Genomic DNA, 18,816 nt, shown 5'->3' with positions numbered 1-18,816 from the left:
GCTGTTATTATTGTTGTTGTTCCAAAATCATGAAATAAGTGAGTTGCACCCCGAATTTATTATGCTCTCTTTTGTGGTTCGGTGTCTTCTTTTTCATATCTACAAGTGAGATTAGATTGGGCCTTATTTGAGAGTCATGTGATTATATATGAGAAGTCAAGTTAAGAAATGGTTAGATTTTCTTAACCCTATAATCTTAATGTGAACAAGGTTATCGTTATGTCTCCTCCTACTTCCATTTGCTTTGCTCGTGAGACCAAAAAAGTATGAACCATCTGAATGCACAAAATTAAAGAGGAATGAAGTTCCTTATTTTAAAATGGACACCATCTATGCGAATTTCTCTTCTCCATAGTCAAATTAAGTTACATTTAACTAACGTTTAAAAATATAATCTTTTGCTATTTCGTGAGAAAAATTACTTCTTTTGCTATTTCTTGATAAAAATTGTTAACTCATAATACTTTTCTATAATATGTCAGTACTAGGATTTTAATCTAAGAAAATGAAGTAATCTGTTTCACACTGAATTCAGTACATATGATTAATACACACTTGCAAACATTTGATATTTAATATTATCTAGAATTTAATTGATAGATCATTTCATGTAATGTACTAATGCATATGGCAAAAACGCGAAAATCCTGATTTTGCACAAAAGATGATTTGTTTACTCGACATTACGGTGAAAAGATAGGTGTCATCTCTGGATTTCGTGGATAATGATACCCTTTTTGGCTAAGGTCCTCCAAATGACAAAAGTACTTTTTTTCAAAAAGAGTGCTTTCATTTCTAAATTGACTTGGTTGCCACCGTTTTAGGAGTAAGAAAACACTCTTGGGTAGAAGTGTTAATCACGCCCAACTATGCCTTATAAAAAGGTCTAAGCGATTGTTGTAAATATAATTAAGTTTACAAGTCCGGAGTTGAATCTCACAGGGAATTAACCTACTAATCACAACTGCTAGTTCCGCCAGAATTCCCAACTGCTAGTTCCGCCAGAATTCAAGTAATCAACTTCTATAAATATTGAATAACGAGTTGAGTGTTTATTAACTAAAAGCAAGGTAATTAAAAAGTTGTAATTTTATTACTAACAAAGCAAATGTTGTAGATAAGATCGGAAAGGTCTAGTGTTACGACTTCCCCTCTTATCGGAATCCACTCCGCTATGTTTCTTATAAATTCGCCTAGATATTCTCTACCGATTGTGAGCACTTTAGGTGTCGTAATTCTCTTTCGAGCAACTACAACAATATACTAGACTTATTCTTCCAAACTATGCTAGCTGGCTTTAGTTCACCGCTCACTAAATTCACACCAAGGTTTCGTTATTCCTAATCCCACCTGTAAACCCTCTGTATTGATCCCTCATATATGTTATGAGTGATATTGTTCAACAACTACCTAAATATGTACCATTTTCCAAGTAATACATATTAAATAGGCATAATCAACTAAGGGCCCTTCAATCAACCACAATAATCACGTAGTTGAACAAGTAGAGGAAATTCAATGGCAAACTTATATTAAACGCAACAAAAATTCATCTTCCAAGAGGTTCCATCAAATCCTAGAATAAAGAGTTTAGCTACTCATAATTATTTGCACAACTACAATATAAGAATTCATCACCAATAATATAAAAAGGAAGAAGAAAGATAAAAACTCGTTTATGAATCTTCTGCCTTTCTCCTTGCTTGTAGAGCCTTCAAAGATGTTGTCTCCCCCTTAAAAAGTCGTTCTTTTATGTATTTATATCATTTAGGGTTGATAAGGGGCGGAACATTTCAATCCAACTTCAGATGGGAAAAGCTGGAATCCGCATCTGCCTTCGCGCGTCGCGCACCCATGGACGCGGATTCAGCTTTTGAAATTTTTCCATTTCACGAAGCGATCCGTGCCTTTGCTTCACTTCGTTGTTTTGTGCCTTCACTTTTCTCCTTTTTCGCGTCCATTTTCGTGCCACACACGAGAATAGACGAGCTCCCAATCCTTCCACTTTTTTCCTTTTTGCGATAATTTGATATCTTTTTATCCATTATCATTCAAGCTCACTCCTACAAATAAGAAATACGTAATGAGTATAATTTATTTTAAAGATCATGTAATCTCCCGCAACTCACACGATAAATGAGATAAAAATACACTCGAAATCATGCACTTTTGGCGATTTATCAAGCATAAGCTATTTTTTATATAATGAAAAAAATAGCTCGTCCTGGAAGCAAAAAATATTTTTAATTTATCTCTTAGCAAAAGTTTTATAAACCAAAATAATCCTACTCAATTTAAGCTAATATTTAGTTATTCTAAATGCAATTCTCTTAATATATAAGTTTTTTTTAGGATAGATTTCTAATATATAAATATTTTTGGGAATCACCCGGTTTGTTGTTGTTGTGACTTTTGTGATGAATATTTTCGTATTTGTTGAATAATAGAATAAATAAATTTTTATCTTATTTTTTTATTTTACTTAATAAAAAAACTTAATTATAATATTTCATAATAAAGATGTAAAATTATGTATCTATTTAAATAATACTATTAATCAATAAATAAATATTTTCGTGTCCTTATTTGTAATTTGACGCTTAAAATATTTTTTTAAAAACTTGGTCAAACGTAAATTGCTGTTTAAAATTTTTTTATAAATTGATTAGCTAAATACAAGTTATTTTTTTCTTCAAAGTACTTTTTCAAAAGTTCTTTTCAAAATAAGCTGATTTTAGAAGCTTAACAAATAGGCTATAATTGAGTTATTATTGTTCTCAGAAGTCGTCATGAAATATTTGATTGACAATACGTGCTTCTTACTCCAGTTTAGAAGTAAAAATCACGGTGACCCTCATACTATGTAATTTGTAACATCTTGCCGCTAACTAAGAGCAATTCCACCCATCAAATTTTAATCATTTTAGTTTAGGAATTAAAGTTGGTTTTCATATTTCAAGAATGTGTATTCTAACTTTTAGTGCACAATGAAATGCAATTATAGTTTGTTGGGAAAAAAAAAAGAAGAGTAGGTTTTTGTTTGGGCAACTAAAGTTGCTTTCCCTTCCCTCAAATTCCCCTCCTCGTTCAATGAGATTTTGACCCTATTATTAATTGATTAGGTTTTCCTTTTTCTTTTTTGGTTTTTGTTTCTTTCTTTTCTTATTTTTTTGTTATGTTAAAGACCAACATACCCTAACTTAAATATGGGTCATTACATATTACTAACATGTCTGACTCTTTGTTTCTTAGGAAAAATCGTTAAAAAAAATGGCAGCTAATGATGTCAACGTCGCACACAATATTGAGGCACAAGAAAATCTGCCTCAACACCGAGAATTCGATCAGTGACACTCACAACGAGGCAGACGTAGCAATGTCGGTCCATGGCAAGCTTTATCCCTGACATGTACGGGAGGCGACTCCTGACGATGCTGAGGACGAGCACGTTATGGAAACGGTGAGGATCTTGAGAGAACAACAAAAGGCCATCATTGGCCATCTCTCAAGGCAAGACCACGTCATAACGGAACTAAGTCAAGCGTTGTCAGGTGCTTCCAACAACGAAAATGGAAGAGGCCATGTTCCTCCCGGTGCTCCCTCAAATCAAACAATGTAAAGGGTTGATAACAACACCTCAAGGGGTGAGGTCGGCTTCGATGGGGCCGGGGGGATCGGCACCGGGTCTGGTAACGATAACAGTAATGATCCCTTCAAAATCGAGCTTATGCAGTTCATGAGGGAAATGAACGAGCGGATGGACCAGAATGCGAAAGAATTCCACGCTCGAATAGACTAAATTCCGGGTGTACCACCAGTGATGAAGGGATAGAACTCAAAGAAGTACACCCAGTTGCCGTTCAAATCGAGCGCGTCACCAGAATTAAGTCCAAAGCGGTTCAAAATGCCAGACGTACCGAAATATGATGGGACTTCAGACCATCAGGAGCATATCACCACCTATACAATGACGGTGAAAGGAAATGACTTGTCTTAACATGAGATTGAGTTGGTCCTGCAGAAGAAGATCAAAGAAACCTTCACGAAGAGGGCCCTGACATGGTACTCACTCTTACCCGAACACTCAATAGATTCTTTTGAGATGCTCGCAGACTCTTTCATCAAGGCCCATGCCGGGGCAAGAAAGGTCCAGGCCCGTAAGGCGGACATATTCATAATTTTGCAAGAAGAGTCCGAGTTGCTGCGTGAGTTCGTGATCAGGTTTCAAAAAGAAAGGATGATGCTACCGGCCGCCAGATAAATGGGTAGCTGAGGCATTTACTAAAGGGTTAAACTCGAGGAGTTCCGATGCTTCTCGAAAAGTGAAAGAAAGCCTTCTCGGGTTCCAGGCAACTACATGGGTGGATGTCCATCACCGTTATGAATCAAAGATAAGGATAGAAGATAATTAGCTCGGGTTCCCAGCATCAAATAAGGGTGGGGATCGAGAAAAGAACAGGGACAAATCGAAGGATAGTTTTGATGCAGATCGGCGATCTTCTAATTGCCGTTTTTTACCTTATGAAAGGTCCGAAGGATGTGACAATAGAGGGTTCCAGTCAGCGGATAGGTTCACTCCCGATAGAAGAACTGACCGCGGTCGGAATAACAGGTTATTGCAAGATAAAGAGGTATCGGGTTCCCGGGATTCCACCTCTCCTGGGCTGTCCGAGTATAATTTTAATGTTAGTGTAGTGGAGCTGATATCGACAATGAGGAACATCAAGGAAGCGCAATTCCCGAGGCCAATGAGATTCGATCCCAGTCAGAGAAATCCTAATTTATGGTGCGAGTATCATGGACTAACGGTCATCGGATTGGGGACAGCCGACATCTATGCGATAAGGTAGCAACGCTATTGAAAAACGGTCATCTCAGAGAATTCTTAAGCGATCGGGCTAAGAATAACTATGGTCGTAGTCAAGACAATGCAGAGCCTTCAAAGATAGGTGAAGACCCTCCTCGACTAACCATCAACGGTGTAACCTTCTCAACAGCAAAAAAGACAAAGGTATCGGTGACTCATAGTAAGAGACTCCCGGAAGTCACTAAGGACAACATCACCTTCACAGAAGAAGATGCTGATGGACTTCTACTGTCGCACAATGATGCCCTGTAATTTCTCTTAACGTTCTAGATTTCAAGATTAAACGTGTTTTGGTTAACCTAGGAAGTTCAACCAACATCATTCAATATAGAGTGTTGGAACAAGCCAAGCTAACCAGAAGCATCATTTCGACAACAAAACTCCTCGCCGAGTTCAACTTAGCAAGAGTGACAACCCGAGGGGAGATCTTGCTTCCTACGAATGTCGAAGGGGTCACGAAGACTACCTTATTTGAACTGACAGCAAGGGAGATGAACGCGGTCTCAGTTTCGAGCAGTAAAGGGAAGAAACATGTGTCATAGCAATTATAGGAACCGACGCTTGCTCCCGAACCAAACGAAGACGATAAAAGGGAAGAGCTGTCGGAATCCCACCAGGTACCATGGTATTTCCAGGTATCGGAAGAAATGTACGTGACAAAGTCCACGGCAGAAGAACTCAAAAGTGGCCTTGTTCGAGAAATTTCTAGAGAGGAAGTTTCACTTAGGGACATGACTAAACCCCGAGCTCGGATCAGGATTTATTGAATTTCTTAAAACTAATGTTGACTGTTTTGCATGGTTGCACACAGATATGACATGTATCCCGCTAGAGGTAGCCGTGCACATGCTAAGACTGGACCCAAGCATCACGCCGGTAAGGCAAAATAAGCGCCCAATTGTCGAGGTCAGAAACAAGATTGTTAAAGAAGAGGTAACTCGATTGCTCGACATCGGTTCAATTCGGGAGGTAAATGAGACCGCTAAATATAGCAATTGTTCGCCTTCCTCCAGTTTTGATAGTAACGGAGGTCTTGATAGATTCAGTTTTAGATCTTTTAGAGCATGTTGGTATTCTGGAGTCCATTCGAAGTTGTTCTTCTTCTTCAGAAGTGAGAATAAGTGATGACATTTTTCTAAAGACTGAGAAATGAACCTGCTTAGAGCGACCAGTATTTCGGCTAGTCTTTAGACTTCTTTCACGTTTGTCAGATGGTCTAGAATGTCCTAGATGGCTTTAATCTTATCGGTATTGATTTAGATCCCCCTTTGTGACACCAAAAAACCCAAATATTTACCGCAGCTAACTCTGAATGCATATTTTTCGGGGTTGAGCTTCATGTTGTGCTTTCTTAGGCATGTCAAAGGTTTCCTGGATGTGTTTCAAATGGTCACCTGCATTCAAACACTTAACCAACATATCGTCTATGCACACTTTCATTATTTTTCCTATTTGCTTTTCGAACATTTTGTTCACGAGCCTCTGATAAGTGGCTCCGACATTTTAAAGCCTAAATGGCATCACATTGTAGCAATATATGCCAAATTCGTTATGAAAGAAGTTTTTTCCTGATCCTCCTGGTTTATCTTAATTTGGTTGTACCTGGAATAGGCATCGAGGAAACTCATCAACTCATCTCTGGTAGTTGCATCAATCATTTGTTCAATGTTTGGCGGTGGAAACGAGTCTTTTGGTCATGGCTTATTTAAATCCTTATAATCTACACACATACGAAATTTATTGATTTTTTCGGAACCACTACTACGTTAGCTAGTGCCTTGCACGTGTATTTTGTATCTATCAATAAATAAAGTGTATAGAATATGAGTAAATTATGTAATACGACAATCAATGTCGAGGTAGATGCAACATTCATATAAATAGAAAAATAAATGCGTGTAACGTTATGGGATAGTTGAATTTGTAATTGAGTATCTTCTGGACTTGCAAAGATGAAGAACTTAGGTAGTTCATTATAAAGTCTTTGTAATTATAATTTTTATTATTATATGAATAATAATATATTATATTGTGGTACCAGACCTAATATATACACGGTAAAGTTAAAGGCAAAAAACTGATTGTATGCAAATAAAGTTATCCACGAATCATCTAAAGGTTGTTTAAGAAGCATTGCGGTAAATGTCGTTCTAGTTCGGGAGGACGAAGGTACGCAATCTCCTATCTATTATGTTAACAAAATTTTATCAGGAGATAAAACTCGTTATCCGCACCTAAAAACTGGCCTTAACTCTCGTAGTCGCCGTTCGAAAGCTTAGGTCTTATTTTTAGTGCCACCCGATAGTTGTGGTGACAACTATTCCCCTGCGAAATGTCCTTCACAAACCCAAGTTATCATGTCGACTGGCCAAATGGGCAGTTGAAATTAGTGAATTTAATATTGAATATAAGCCCAGGACAGCGATCAAATCACAAGTTTTTGGCCGACTTCATGTTTGATTTTACTCCCGGGCTACTGCCTTTGGCCACGAAAGAAGAGGTGATGGTGTCGGAAATAACATTAGAAGTTTGGACCTTGTTCACGGATAGAGCTTCTAACATGAAAGGGTCCAGGCTCGGGGTTGTTTTAATCATGCCCTCGGGAGAAGTCCTGAGGCAGGCCATAAAAATGTTCCCTTGACTAACAATGAAGCCGAGTATGAGGGTTTGATTATAGGACTTGAATTTGACCGGGGACTAGACTCTGAGGTCATTGAAATCAAATGCAATTCCCAACTAGTGGTAAATCAAGTATATGGAATCTTCGACACCAAAGAGGAGCGCATGCATCAATATGTGGTTAAGGCTCAATCTTTGCTCACACGGTTCAGGGAATGGTCGATAACCCATATCCCGAGAGAAGAAAATGCAGAAGTGGATGCATTGTCCAATTTGGGATCGTCCACGGAAATGAAGGGATCAGATTCTGGTACCGTCATTCAGCTCATGCATTTAATACTAGATGTGGACGATTATTATGAAGTAAATACAACCAACCTAGTCTGTGATAGGAGGAATTATATCATCGATTACCTCGAGCACGACAAGCTGCCCGAAGACCCGAAAGCATCCCGGGCACTCCGCACCATAGTAACTCGTTACAGCTTTTGGGAGGACAATTATATAGAAGGTCGTTCCAAGGTCCATTGGCCCAATGTTTGGGAGCCTCGAAGGCGAACTACGTCATGAGAGAGGTTCACAAAGGAATTTACGAGATTCATTCAGGTGCAAATTCGTTAGTGCTAAAATTAGTTAGGGCAGGATACTACTGGCCCCGAATAGAACAAAACGCTAAGGCTTTCGTTCAGAAATGCGACAAGTGTCAACTCTATACACCATTAGTGCACCAATCGGCAAAACTGCTACATTCGGTACTATCCACATGGCCATTCATGAAATGGGGAATGAATATAGTCGGTCCGCTGCCATCGGCTTTCGAAAAGGTAAGATTTATTTTAATTTTAACTGATTACTTCACTAAGTGAGTTGAAGCAGGTCCTTACCAAAATATTGGCGAGGGCGAAGTGGTCAATTTCCTATGGGAAAATATAATTTTCCGGTTTGGAATACCGAAGGAGATTGCCTGCAACAATGGGCCACAGTTCATAGGTTTAAAGGTCACAAAATTCCTTGAAGATTTGAAAATTAAAAGAATTACATCTTCGTCATACCATCCGAGTGCAAATGGGCAAGCGGAATCAACCAATAATGTGATTATTCAAAACCTCAAAAAGAGGTTGGAAGCAGCCAAAAGCAAGTGGCCCGATCGTTTGACGACCAAATCAAGCACGGGAGAGACAACTTTCTCTCTCGTATACGGTACAGAAGCTCTGATCCCGGTGAAAGTAAGAGAACTGACCTTGCGGTACTTTTGGGTGGACGATAAACAAACAACGGAGTATTGCTAGTCAAATTGGAGATGCTTCATGAACGCATGGACTTAGCGCACATAAGGATGGTGGCCTAGAAATAAAGAATGGAAATGTACTATAACCGAAGGGACAATCTCCGTTATTTCAAAGTGTGAGACCTGATTTTGAGGAAAGTAACTCAACACACCCGGGAGCTCAATGTAGGGAAGCTGGGCCCAACGTGGGAAGGCCCCTACCAGGTTTCAGCTATCACCGAAAAGGGATCATACATACTAGAAAACCAAGATGGAGTCAAATTGCCGAGCAACTGGAGCGTGACTTACCTCAAAAGGTATTACTGCTGATGGGCACCGTTTATACTAAAATGGGTTTTTCTGGCAAGGTTTTTAACGAGGCAGTAACATAAAGCATACTACGAAGAAAACGTCATCAGCAGAGATAAGACCTTTAAATGACAAGGCATTGAAACAAAAAACCACAGCGGGATGGTGAGATAGTCTTTGGCTCGATGGCAAATTCCTAATAGGAAGCAAAACTTGCCATCGGACCAAAGGCTATTCAACCGTTCACGAGTGCTCTTTCCTACAAGCCACTAGGGGTGGTTAAATAATCTTTTGCTCAACAACAAATCTCCTAATGGGAAATAAAGCTTTCTATCGAACCAAAGATTATCCAACCATTCACTAGTGTTTTTTCCTTAAAGAAAAAAGACCTCCAGTGTTCCAATTCACATTCCTCACATTCGAACACTAGGGGAATAGTATAAGAATAAGGCAACCTGATTTCCACGAAAACCAGGACTATGAGACTTGGGGAAAAATGCCTCATCAGGATCGGGGACTACACAGCCAGCCCCGTAGAAATAAGTTGTATAAATTAGCCCCATGAAATGACAATTTCTTTTCTTTCAGAAAACAAATGCTTATGTATTTTTGAATATAGAAGGAATAAAATAAAGTCTTTTTATTTTTTATCTTGTTTCTTGTCCAAACGATGAATTGATTTTATCATTTGAAAGTGAACCAAGTACTTTAAATGCTAGTGTCAGAATGAACAAGAGATGTCTTCTTCAAGAGCACTATAAATATAAGAGGACCTTCTCTTATGAAATTCTCACAGTAAACGATTGGTTCCGGAAGATTTTATGCCCGGAACCCAAATGCTATTGAGGGAAAATGCACCCGAAGCCTTTCCTAATTCAACGCAAAAAATAAACTTTGCACAATGCTTAAACAAAAAGCACTTCTATTTATCAAACGTGCCAAGTAGCATAAGTACAAAAATACAAAAGAAAAACAACAAAATGAAAATAAAACAAAAAGCTAAACTACTTCACTACCAGAACTCGGGGGAAGAGAATCAGTGCCCTGGGAGAAGCAGGCCGGATCTGCCGCTGGCGTAGGATCTTGGTATTCATCATTATCTTCTTCAAGTTCCTCCTCGGTTCCTGAAAATCTGGAACCGGAACTAGGAGAATCAGCTGCATCGGTATGAGCTGGGAGGCGTCCTCGAGTAGTTGACTCCAACGCTCGGGCCTTGGCGATCTTATTATCATCAATGACGCCCACCTTGGCCTCTTCCAAGGTTTTCCTACTTGTATGATACATGGAGTGAATTTTTTCGATGATGAGGGAATCCCCTCGGCACTGAAGTTCTGATTTAAGCTGATCAACCTCAGTAAAAAGGCCATCCAGCTCGGATCTCATGGCGCTAAGGCTAAGGTCAAGATCACAGAGAGTGGTTACATGAAACTTATGTTCCATGATCTTATTATACCTATCCTCTATTTGGGCACGCTACTAATCGGCATCAACAACCTTTTTAGCTTTGGAGTTCAAGGCTACCTTCAAGTTATTCACTCTCTCAATAGAGGCAGATTCGTGCTTAGCAGTAGCGAGCACAACATTTTGGACCTCAACCCATTTATCCTTAGCTTCTTGAAACTATACATTTAGCTAAGTGGCTTCTTGGCCGACGACCATCACTTCCTACTCACTTTGTTGCAACCAAGCCTTTAACTTACTCGCCTCAGTAGCTTTTGCTTTCAGCACCTGGAAGTGAGCAATAATTTGGTCCATCTCGGCTTACAACTGATCCAGCTCGGACTTGAGTCCTTCTTTATCACGGATTAATTTTTGAAGGCCATCGGAAGCAAGAAAGTTGGCTTACGAAGCAAATACCAAAGTTAAAAACCCTATCACGAAAAATCAAGAAAAAAACAAGCAATAAAAGAGCAAGTTCGGTACCGCTGCCGCATTATGCATGGCATTATTTAACAAACACTCTCCCTAAAGAGAGTATATTTTCTTCTTATCCTTTTCTGAAGCCAGCGACTTCAGATAATTGGCGAGTTCCACCGGTTGGGGCAGCAGATAGCACTCAGTAGACACCAAAGGGGGTGAGTAGTTGTGCCCCAAATTCCCGTAGTCAGGGGACTAGGGAGGAAGGACACCCTCCTCTCGGGTGTCTGTAGCTGGTAGGGGAGATGCAACGGTTGCTGGTGGAAGGAGATGAAGCTGATGGTATTGCAGGTTGAGAAGCAACTACGGGAGAGACAGTGTTGTTTCTGGGTTGCCCACTAACCGAGGGCAGAAGAGGCAGTGTTGTTTCTGGGTTGCCCACCAACCGAGGGCGGAAGAGGCCCGGTACTCAGCCTTATAGTACCGGGAGCAACGACTGAGACCGAAAAAAGAGAGTTAGTATTCTCCACTAAGTCAAATTCTCCTAGAGCGATTGGGCATCGTCCTCGGTTGGGGTTCTAAGCTCTTCAGACTGACCATTATGTTGAGCTAATGAAGATCATTGTCTCTTTTGAAGGGAAGCCTCTTCATCACTGGCTTCCCCATCATCATCAATAACCACAGTGGATGTGGCTGGCTCGGGCATAACTTGCTTTACTTTTTTTATTTTTACCCTCAGCCGAGTAAGAATGCCGCCTTTTTGGTTGCTTGTTCTCCGGTCGAGGACTCCGAGAAGAAGTACTTGCACCAGAAGCAGACCCGAGGGCACATGTTCGGGTGAGAGCCTCCTGCAACAACCTCGCAGCCTCTGCGTGATCGACCAAAACATCCTCCTCAAGGATGGAGACAGAACCCTGAGGGAAACCTGAATAAAACAAGAATGTAGGGTTAACCAATTTTCTTATATACAAAGATGAAATGATGGCAAAGACGGTTTTACGAGTCAATTTACCATAGTTCTTGGCCCTCCATCCATATTTGGGGGCCAATTCCTTCTGCCGGCGGGTTTTAGGCATAGTGATGTCCAGGATCTCCTGAACCCACCGGTCCAGGCCGTCAACCCTCAGAGGTATCCACCGAGTTGCTGAAATAATGAATGAAGAAGGGTTAACAATTACATGAAACAACCTATATTTTCGGAGGAAAAGATAAACTGTAAAGTTACGTAGACGAGTCCAAGATTCGGGGAAAGATGGAGTTGTAGCCGGGATGATGACCCTGGTGGCAAGATGACAAACCGCTCCATCCACCCGCTGTCATTGTCATCATCTATGCTAGTGAGTAAAGCATGGTGGCCACATTTTCTGAAATTTATTACTCCCCCACGAAAAATCTTGGGGGAGTAGAGGTTCATCATATGAGCCAAGGTGAGGTCCTCCTTTTCTTCCTGGCGCAGCCTCCGTAGACATGCCACTGTTCGCCACGCTGAAGGGGCCACCTGTATCAAATAAACCTGGTACCGGTAGCACAACTCCAAAATCACAGGGTCTAGTCCCCCGCTCAAATAAAATGCACCCAAAGTTAAGGGGTACGTGTAAACGTACGTGAAACCCTTCTTAGTGAAGGTTACTCGCTTTACCATATCGGGAGAAATGATATTTAAGTCGTGGTAATCACAATCCTCCTCCATAGCAGGAATACTGGAAGGGCGAATAGAAGAAGGAAATTTGCCAACAGCCCAAGTGCGAGGGTTTGAAGCAGGTAACTTCTCTTCAAATTCCTTGGCCGTGTTCAGATGGTTAGGGGTGATGGTGCTCACCGTAGGAGGATCAGCAATCAACATCGACTTTTTTGTCTTTGTGTGATGACCCGGTAAGTCATCTAGAGTTTTAAACCTTAATTCTGTATTTCGAAGCCTCCAATATCTTCCTTAAGCCTTCCTCGATTTGCATGCGCAGTCCGAGTATTTTTTTCGGAAGGCCTTTATGTTAAAAATTGATAAAGTATGAAATTTTGCCTTAAAAATTCTTTTGAGTTGACTTCGGTCAATATTTTGAGCAAACGAACCCGGATTCATATTTTGACGGTCCCAATGGGTCTATATCATGATTTGGGACCTAGGCGTATGCCCAGAATTGAATTCGGAGGTCCCTAGCACAAGTTATCGCTTTTTGTCAAAAATTTTAAGTTTAAAGGCTTAATAAATTTCATTGTTTGACCAATATTTGACGTTGTTGATACTGGGTCCATATTTTGGATTTGGAACTTGGTATAGGTTTATTACTGTATTTATGACTTGTTTGTCAAATTTGGTGAGAAACGGAGTTGGTTTGACGTGATTCAGACGTCCGTTTGTTAAAATAGAAGTTATAAAGCTTTCTTGAAATTTTAATTTGATTTGGTGTCCGATTCATAGTTCTAGGTATTTTTTGGCGATTTGAACACGCGAGCAAGTTCGTATGATATTTTTGAACTTATGTGCATGTTTGGTTTGGAGCCCAGAGGGCTCGGGTGAGTTTTGGATAGGCTACGGGTGGATTGGAACTTAGAATTCATAGCTGAAGCATTGGGTTTCTGGTGTCTGCTGCATAGTTCACAATTGTGAGGTCTGGATCGCAAATGCGAGCCTCGCATTTGCGAAGAAGACTTCGCATTTGCGAGCAGGGGCATGTGGGGCGGACTTTCGCATTTGCGAGATCTGGGTTCGCATTTGCGATCCCCTCAGTTTCGCATTTGCGATGGCAGCAGGAATGTGAAGGCTTCACATTTGCGATAGTTTATTCGCATTTGTGGGGTTCGTAATTGCGACATCTGCGCCTGATCAAAATCTGAGTTAGACAGGATTTTCTCTCATTCCTCAAATTTTCAAACTTAGAAACCCTAGAGGCGACTTTTCCAAGAGTTCTTTTTCCCCAATTCATTGGTAAGTGATTCTAACCTATTTTCTTTCAATTTTCCATTTCATTTCATAAGATTTCAACCTAAAATCTAGGACTTTCATGGCGAAAATTGGGGGTTCGGGAAGAATTAGGCATTTTTGTAATATTAGAATATAGACCTCAAATTGAGGTCGGATTTCGAAATAAATTACATAATCGGGCTCGTGGGTGAATGGATAATCGGGTTTTGGTCCGAATTTCGGGTTTGGACCAAGACGGCCTGGGAGTTGACTTTTTCAATAATGACCTAAATTGAACCTTTTTCATTCGTGTGTAGTTCCTAAGGCTTATTTTGAATCGTTTGGTTAATAATTTGCTAGATTTTGTTGGTTCGGAGGCTTGTATGATAGGCAAAGCCGTGGTTGAGCTTTGAGTTGGTCCTTGAAGCGAGGTAAGTGTCGTGGTTAACCTTAACTTGAGGGATTGGGACTTGTTTGCCTATTTGCTACTTGTTTAAATTTTGGATACAATGTATATGTGAGGTGAAGAATACTTATGCATTATTATTGGGTTAAATCATGCGGGTGGGACTTGTTTCTCGTAATTTATCTATTTCTTTGATCCCGATATCCATGCTTAGACTAGTTAATTGATAAATTGATCGTTCTTTCCGTACTTATGAACTATCTGTGATAATTAAGTATTGTATCTGAAGTTGAGATTGGTATTGTGGAACTATTGTTTACAGAAAACTTGATATTGCTTATTTTATCTCCATATTGTTATATGTTCACTGTTACACGGTAAGGGAGAGTGTTAAAGCACGGAGGGTGATACCGTGCCGTATTTAAGAGTTAAAGCACAGAGGGTGATGTCGTGTCGTATCTATTGATTCATGAAGAAATTGAGAGTAAAAGCACGAAGGGTGATGTCGTGCCGTATTTATAAGTCGTGCCGTTATTACTGTTTCATAGTGAGGCTGAGAGTAAAAGCACGAAGGGTGATGCCGTATAGTTTTATTCATTATGCTTGTTCATTTTTTTGATTGAAGGTTTATTGACTGATTCTTGTTATTATTCCCTGTTGTAGTTACCGTATCTTGTACCCCTTTCGCATGTCCCCTCCCAATTGTACTTGTTAATTCTTTATTTGTGGTTATTTTGTATGTATATTTCCGTCTGTACAGGTTTAATTATGTGGGTGTCCTGTCAGTACCTCGTCGAGGTTAGGCTCGACACTTACAGAGTACATTAGGTCGGTTGTGCTCATACTACATTCTGCACTTCTTGTGCGGATTTTGGTACTGGTCCCAGCTGTCCGTGAGGCATACCAGCTCGAATTGGCATTTGGAGACTCGAGATAGATCTACTGGCGTCCGCAGACCTTGAAGTCCCCTTCCATTTCTCCTATTTACCGTTCTTTTCATTCGAGACAATTGTATTTATTTCAATCCCTCTTTTGTAGAGATTCTAGAAGCTCGTAAACTTGTGACTCCAGATCCGAGTTGTACTTAGATATTATTGGTTTTATGTCATTTTGTACTCCATTTTTGTTTCATTTCGGCTTAATTGGTTTTACTTATTTGAATTGATTAAAAATTGGCTTAAAGATCCTCTAACATTGGCTTGCCTAGCAAGTGAAATGTTAGGCGCCATTACGGCCCTGAAGGTGGAAATTCCAGGTCGTGACAAGTTGGTCACTAGGTTACTTAGGTCTCACGAGTCACGAGCAAGCTTAGTAGAGTCTGAAGGATCGGTACAAAGACGTCTGTACTGAGGCTATGACGTTTAGGAACAAATTTCACTGTTATTCTTCTCTGTCGTACAGTTTTATTCTATTATTGATGATTGAACTCTTCTATTATTATCCTCCCGCAGATGGCGAGAACACGTGCAACATATTCAGCTGGACAACAGTCGGAGCCCCCAGTGGCAGCTCCTACTAGGGGCAAAGGACGAGGCCGAGGTTGCGCCGGAGGCTGAGGCAGAGGTAGAGCTCGAGCAGAAGCACCAATAGTGTAGCCTTAGGTAGATTTTGATGAGGAGGTTCCAGGTCAAACTGTACCTGTTGGACCAACTCAGGTCCCGAAGGGGTTCATCGCCATCAAGTGCTTCAAGATGCTCTAGTCCGTTTGGTGGGCCTTATGGAGAGTGTGGCCCAGGCTGGTGCATTTCCTGTGGCACCAGCTGTCTCTCGGGCTGGGGGAGGAGCACAGACTCCTATTACTCACACTTCGGAGCAGATAGCTCCCCAGTATCAGTCTCCAACAGCCCCTCTAGTTGGGGTAGTTCAGCCAATTGTTGCAGTACAGGCCGGTGATAGGCCCGCTATGTCTTTTAAGGCATTATTGAGATTGGACAAGTTTACTAAGCTCTTTCCAGTTCACTTCAGTGGTGCACCTTCTGAGGACCCATAGGATTATCTTGATTGTTGCCATGAGGTGCTGCGGAACATGGGTATAGTTGAGACTAATAGGGTCGATTTTGTTATATTTCAGATGACGGGTTCCGCCAAGAGGTGGCGGAGCGATTACATGTTGACCAGACCAGCTGGGTCGCCTACACTTACTTGGGAGCAGTTCTCACAACTATTTCTAGAGAAGTTTCTCCCTATCACTTTGAGAGAGGATTACCGCAGGCAGTTCGAGCGTCTCCAGCAGAGCAGTATGACTGTTACTCAGTACGAGACTCGTTTTGTGGATCTAGCACGCCATGCTCTCCTTTTGCTTCCTACTGAGAAAGAGAGGGTGAGAATGTTTATTGATGGACTCGCTCACCCTATCAGGCTACAGATGGCCAAGGAGACTGAAGTGAGATTTCCTTTCAGATGGCTGCTAATGTTGCTAGGCGAATCGAGGTGGTTCTTGCCCAAAAGAGGGGGCATGGGTCTGATAAGAGGCCTCGTCATTCCGGTGGGTTTAGTGGCTCTTCGTCTGGAGGTAGGGGTACTTTTGGTATAGGACATCCTCCCAAGCCGTATCATTCAGCGCTCCAAGCATCTCACAGTGCTTCAGGTGGTCGCGGCCTTCATATGTCTCATCCCAATCAGCTAGCCTACAGTGCACCACCAGCTCCTATTAGTGCACCTCCACTCCAGACTTTTCAGGGTGGTTACTCAGGTCGACATGGTCAGTTTCAGGGTGAGCAGTCACAACAGCCGAGGTCCTGTTATACTTGTGGTGACCTGAGGCACATTGCTAGATTTTGCCCTCGGGTACTGGGCAACTCACAATAGGAGGGTTCTCGTGCCATGGTTCCGGCACCGGTTGCTTCACCGCCTGTTCAGACAGCAAGAGGCAGGGGTCAGGTAGCCAGATGTAGAGGTCAGGTTGTTAGATGTGGAGGTCAGACCATTAGAGACGGAGGCCAGCCAGTTAGAGGTCATCCCAGAGACGTGGTTCAGAGTGGTGGGCCCCAGCCCCGATATTATGCTTTCCCAGCCAGGCCTGAGGCTGAGTCATCTGACATTGTTATCACATGTATTGTTTCAGTTTGCCGTAGGGATTATTTAGTTCTATTTGATCCGGGCTCTACTTGTTCCTACGAGTCATCCTACTTTGCTTCATATCTGGTTGTGCATCAAGATTCTTTGAGTGCTCCTGTGTATGTGTCCAAACCTGTGGGAGATTCTATTGTTGTAGATCGTGTCTATCGTTTGTGTGAGGTTACCATTGGGAGTCTTAAGACTAGCGTAGATCTCCTACTTCTCGATATGGTGGATTTTGATGTCATCTTGGGTATGGATTGGTTGTCACCTTATTATGATATATTGGATTGTCATGCCAAGACGGTGACCTTAGCCTTGTCGGGGTTGACTCGATTAGAGTGGAGGGGACTACTGGCCATTCTACCAGCAGGGTTATCTCTTATGTGAAAGCTCGGCATATGGTCGAGAAGGGGTGTCTAGCTTATTTGGCTTATGTCCGCGATTCTAGTGCGGAGGTTCCCTCCATGGATTTAGTACCAGTTGTTCGTGAGTTTCCAGAGGCGTTTCCTGCAGATCTGTCAGGGATTGATGACTTATTTGATCAGCTTCAAGGTGCCAAGGTATTTTCGAAGATTGATTTCAGGCTACCATCAGTTGAGGATTAGGGTATCCGATGTCCCTAAGACAGCTTTTCGGACTCGATATGTGCATTATGAGTTTCTAATGATGTCATTTGGGCTGACAAATGCCCAAGCAGCATTTATGGATTTGATGAACTGGGTGTTCAAGCCCTATTTGGATTCATTTGTGATCGTGTTTATTGATGATGTCTTGATCTACTCCCGCAGTCGAGAGGAGCACGAGCAGCATCTTCGGATTGTACTTCCGACTTTGAGGGATAGCCAGTTGTATGCCAAGTTTTTAAAGTGCGAGTTTTGGTTGGACTCGGTCACTTTCTTGGGGCACATAGTATCGACAGAGGGCATTCGGGTGGATTCTAAGAAGATTGAGGCAGTTCAGAACTGGCCTAGACCCACTTCAGCTACCTAGATCCGGAGTTTCTTGGGCTTGGCAGGTTATTACCGTCAGTTTGTAGAGGGTTTTTGGTCTATAGCAGCCCCATTGACGAGATTGACCCAGAAGGGTGACCCGTTCGGATGGTCAGACAAGTGTGAGGCGAGCTTCCAGAAGCTCAAGACTGCTTTGACTACAGAACCGGTATCGGTGTTGCCCACAGGTTCAGGATCTTATACGGTATATTCTAATGCATCTCGCATTGGGCTCGGAGAAGTATTGATGCAGGATGGCAGGGTGATCGCATATGCGTCGCGACAGTTGAAGGTGCATGAGAAGAATTACCATGTTCACGATCTAGAGCTGGCAGCCATTGTTTATGCGCTGAAGATCTGGAGGCATTACTTTTACGGCGTGTTGTGCGAGGTTTTCACGGATCATCAGAGCCTACAGTATTTGTTCAAACAAAAGGATCTTAATTTGAGGCAGAGGAGGTGGTTAGATCTATTGAAATACTATGATATAACCATCTTGTATCACCCCGGGAAGGCCAATATGGTGGCTGACACCTTAAGTAG

The sequence above is a fragment of the Nicotiana tomentosiformis genome, chromosome 1, assembly GCF_000390325.3.
Source record: "Nicotiana tomentosiformis chromosome 1, ASM39032v3, whole genome shotgun sequence".
Lineage (NCBI taxonomy): Eukaryota > Viridiplantae > Streptophyta > Magnoliopsida > Solanales > Solanaceae > Nicotiana > Nicotiana tomentosiformis.
Note: the sequence above shows the minus strand (reverse complement) of the source record.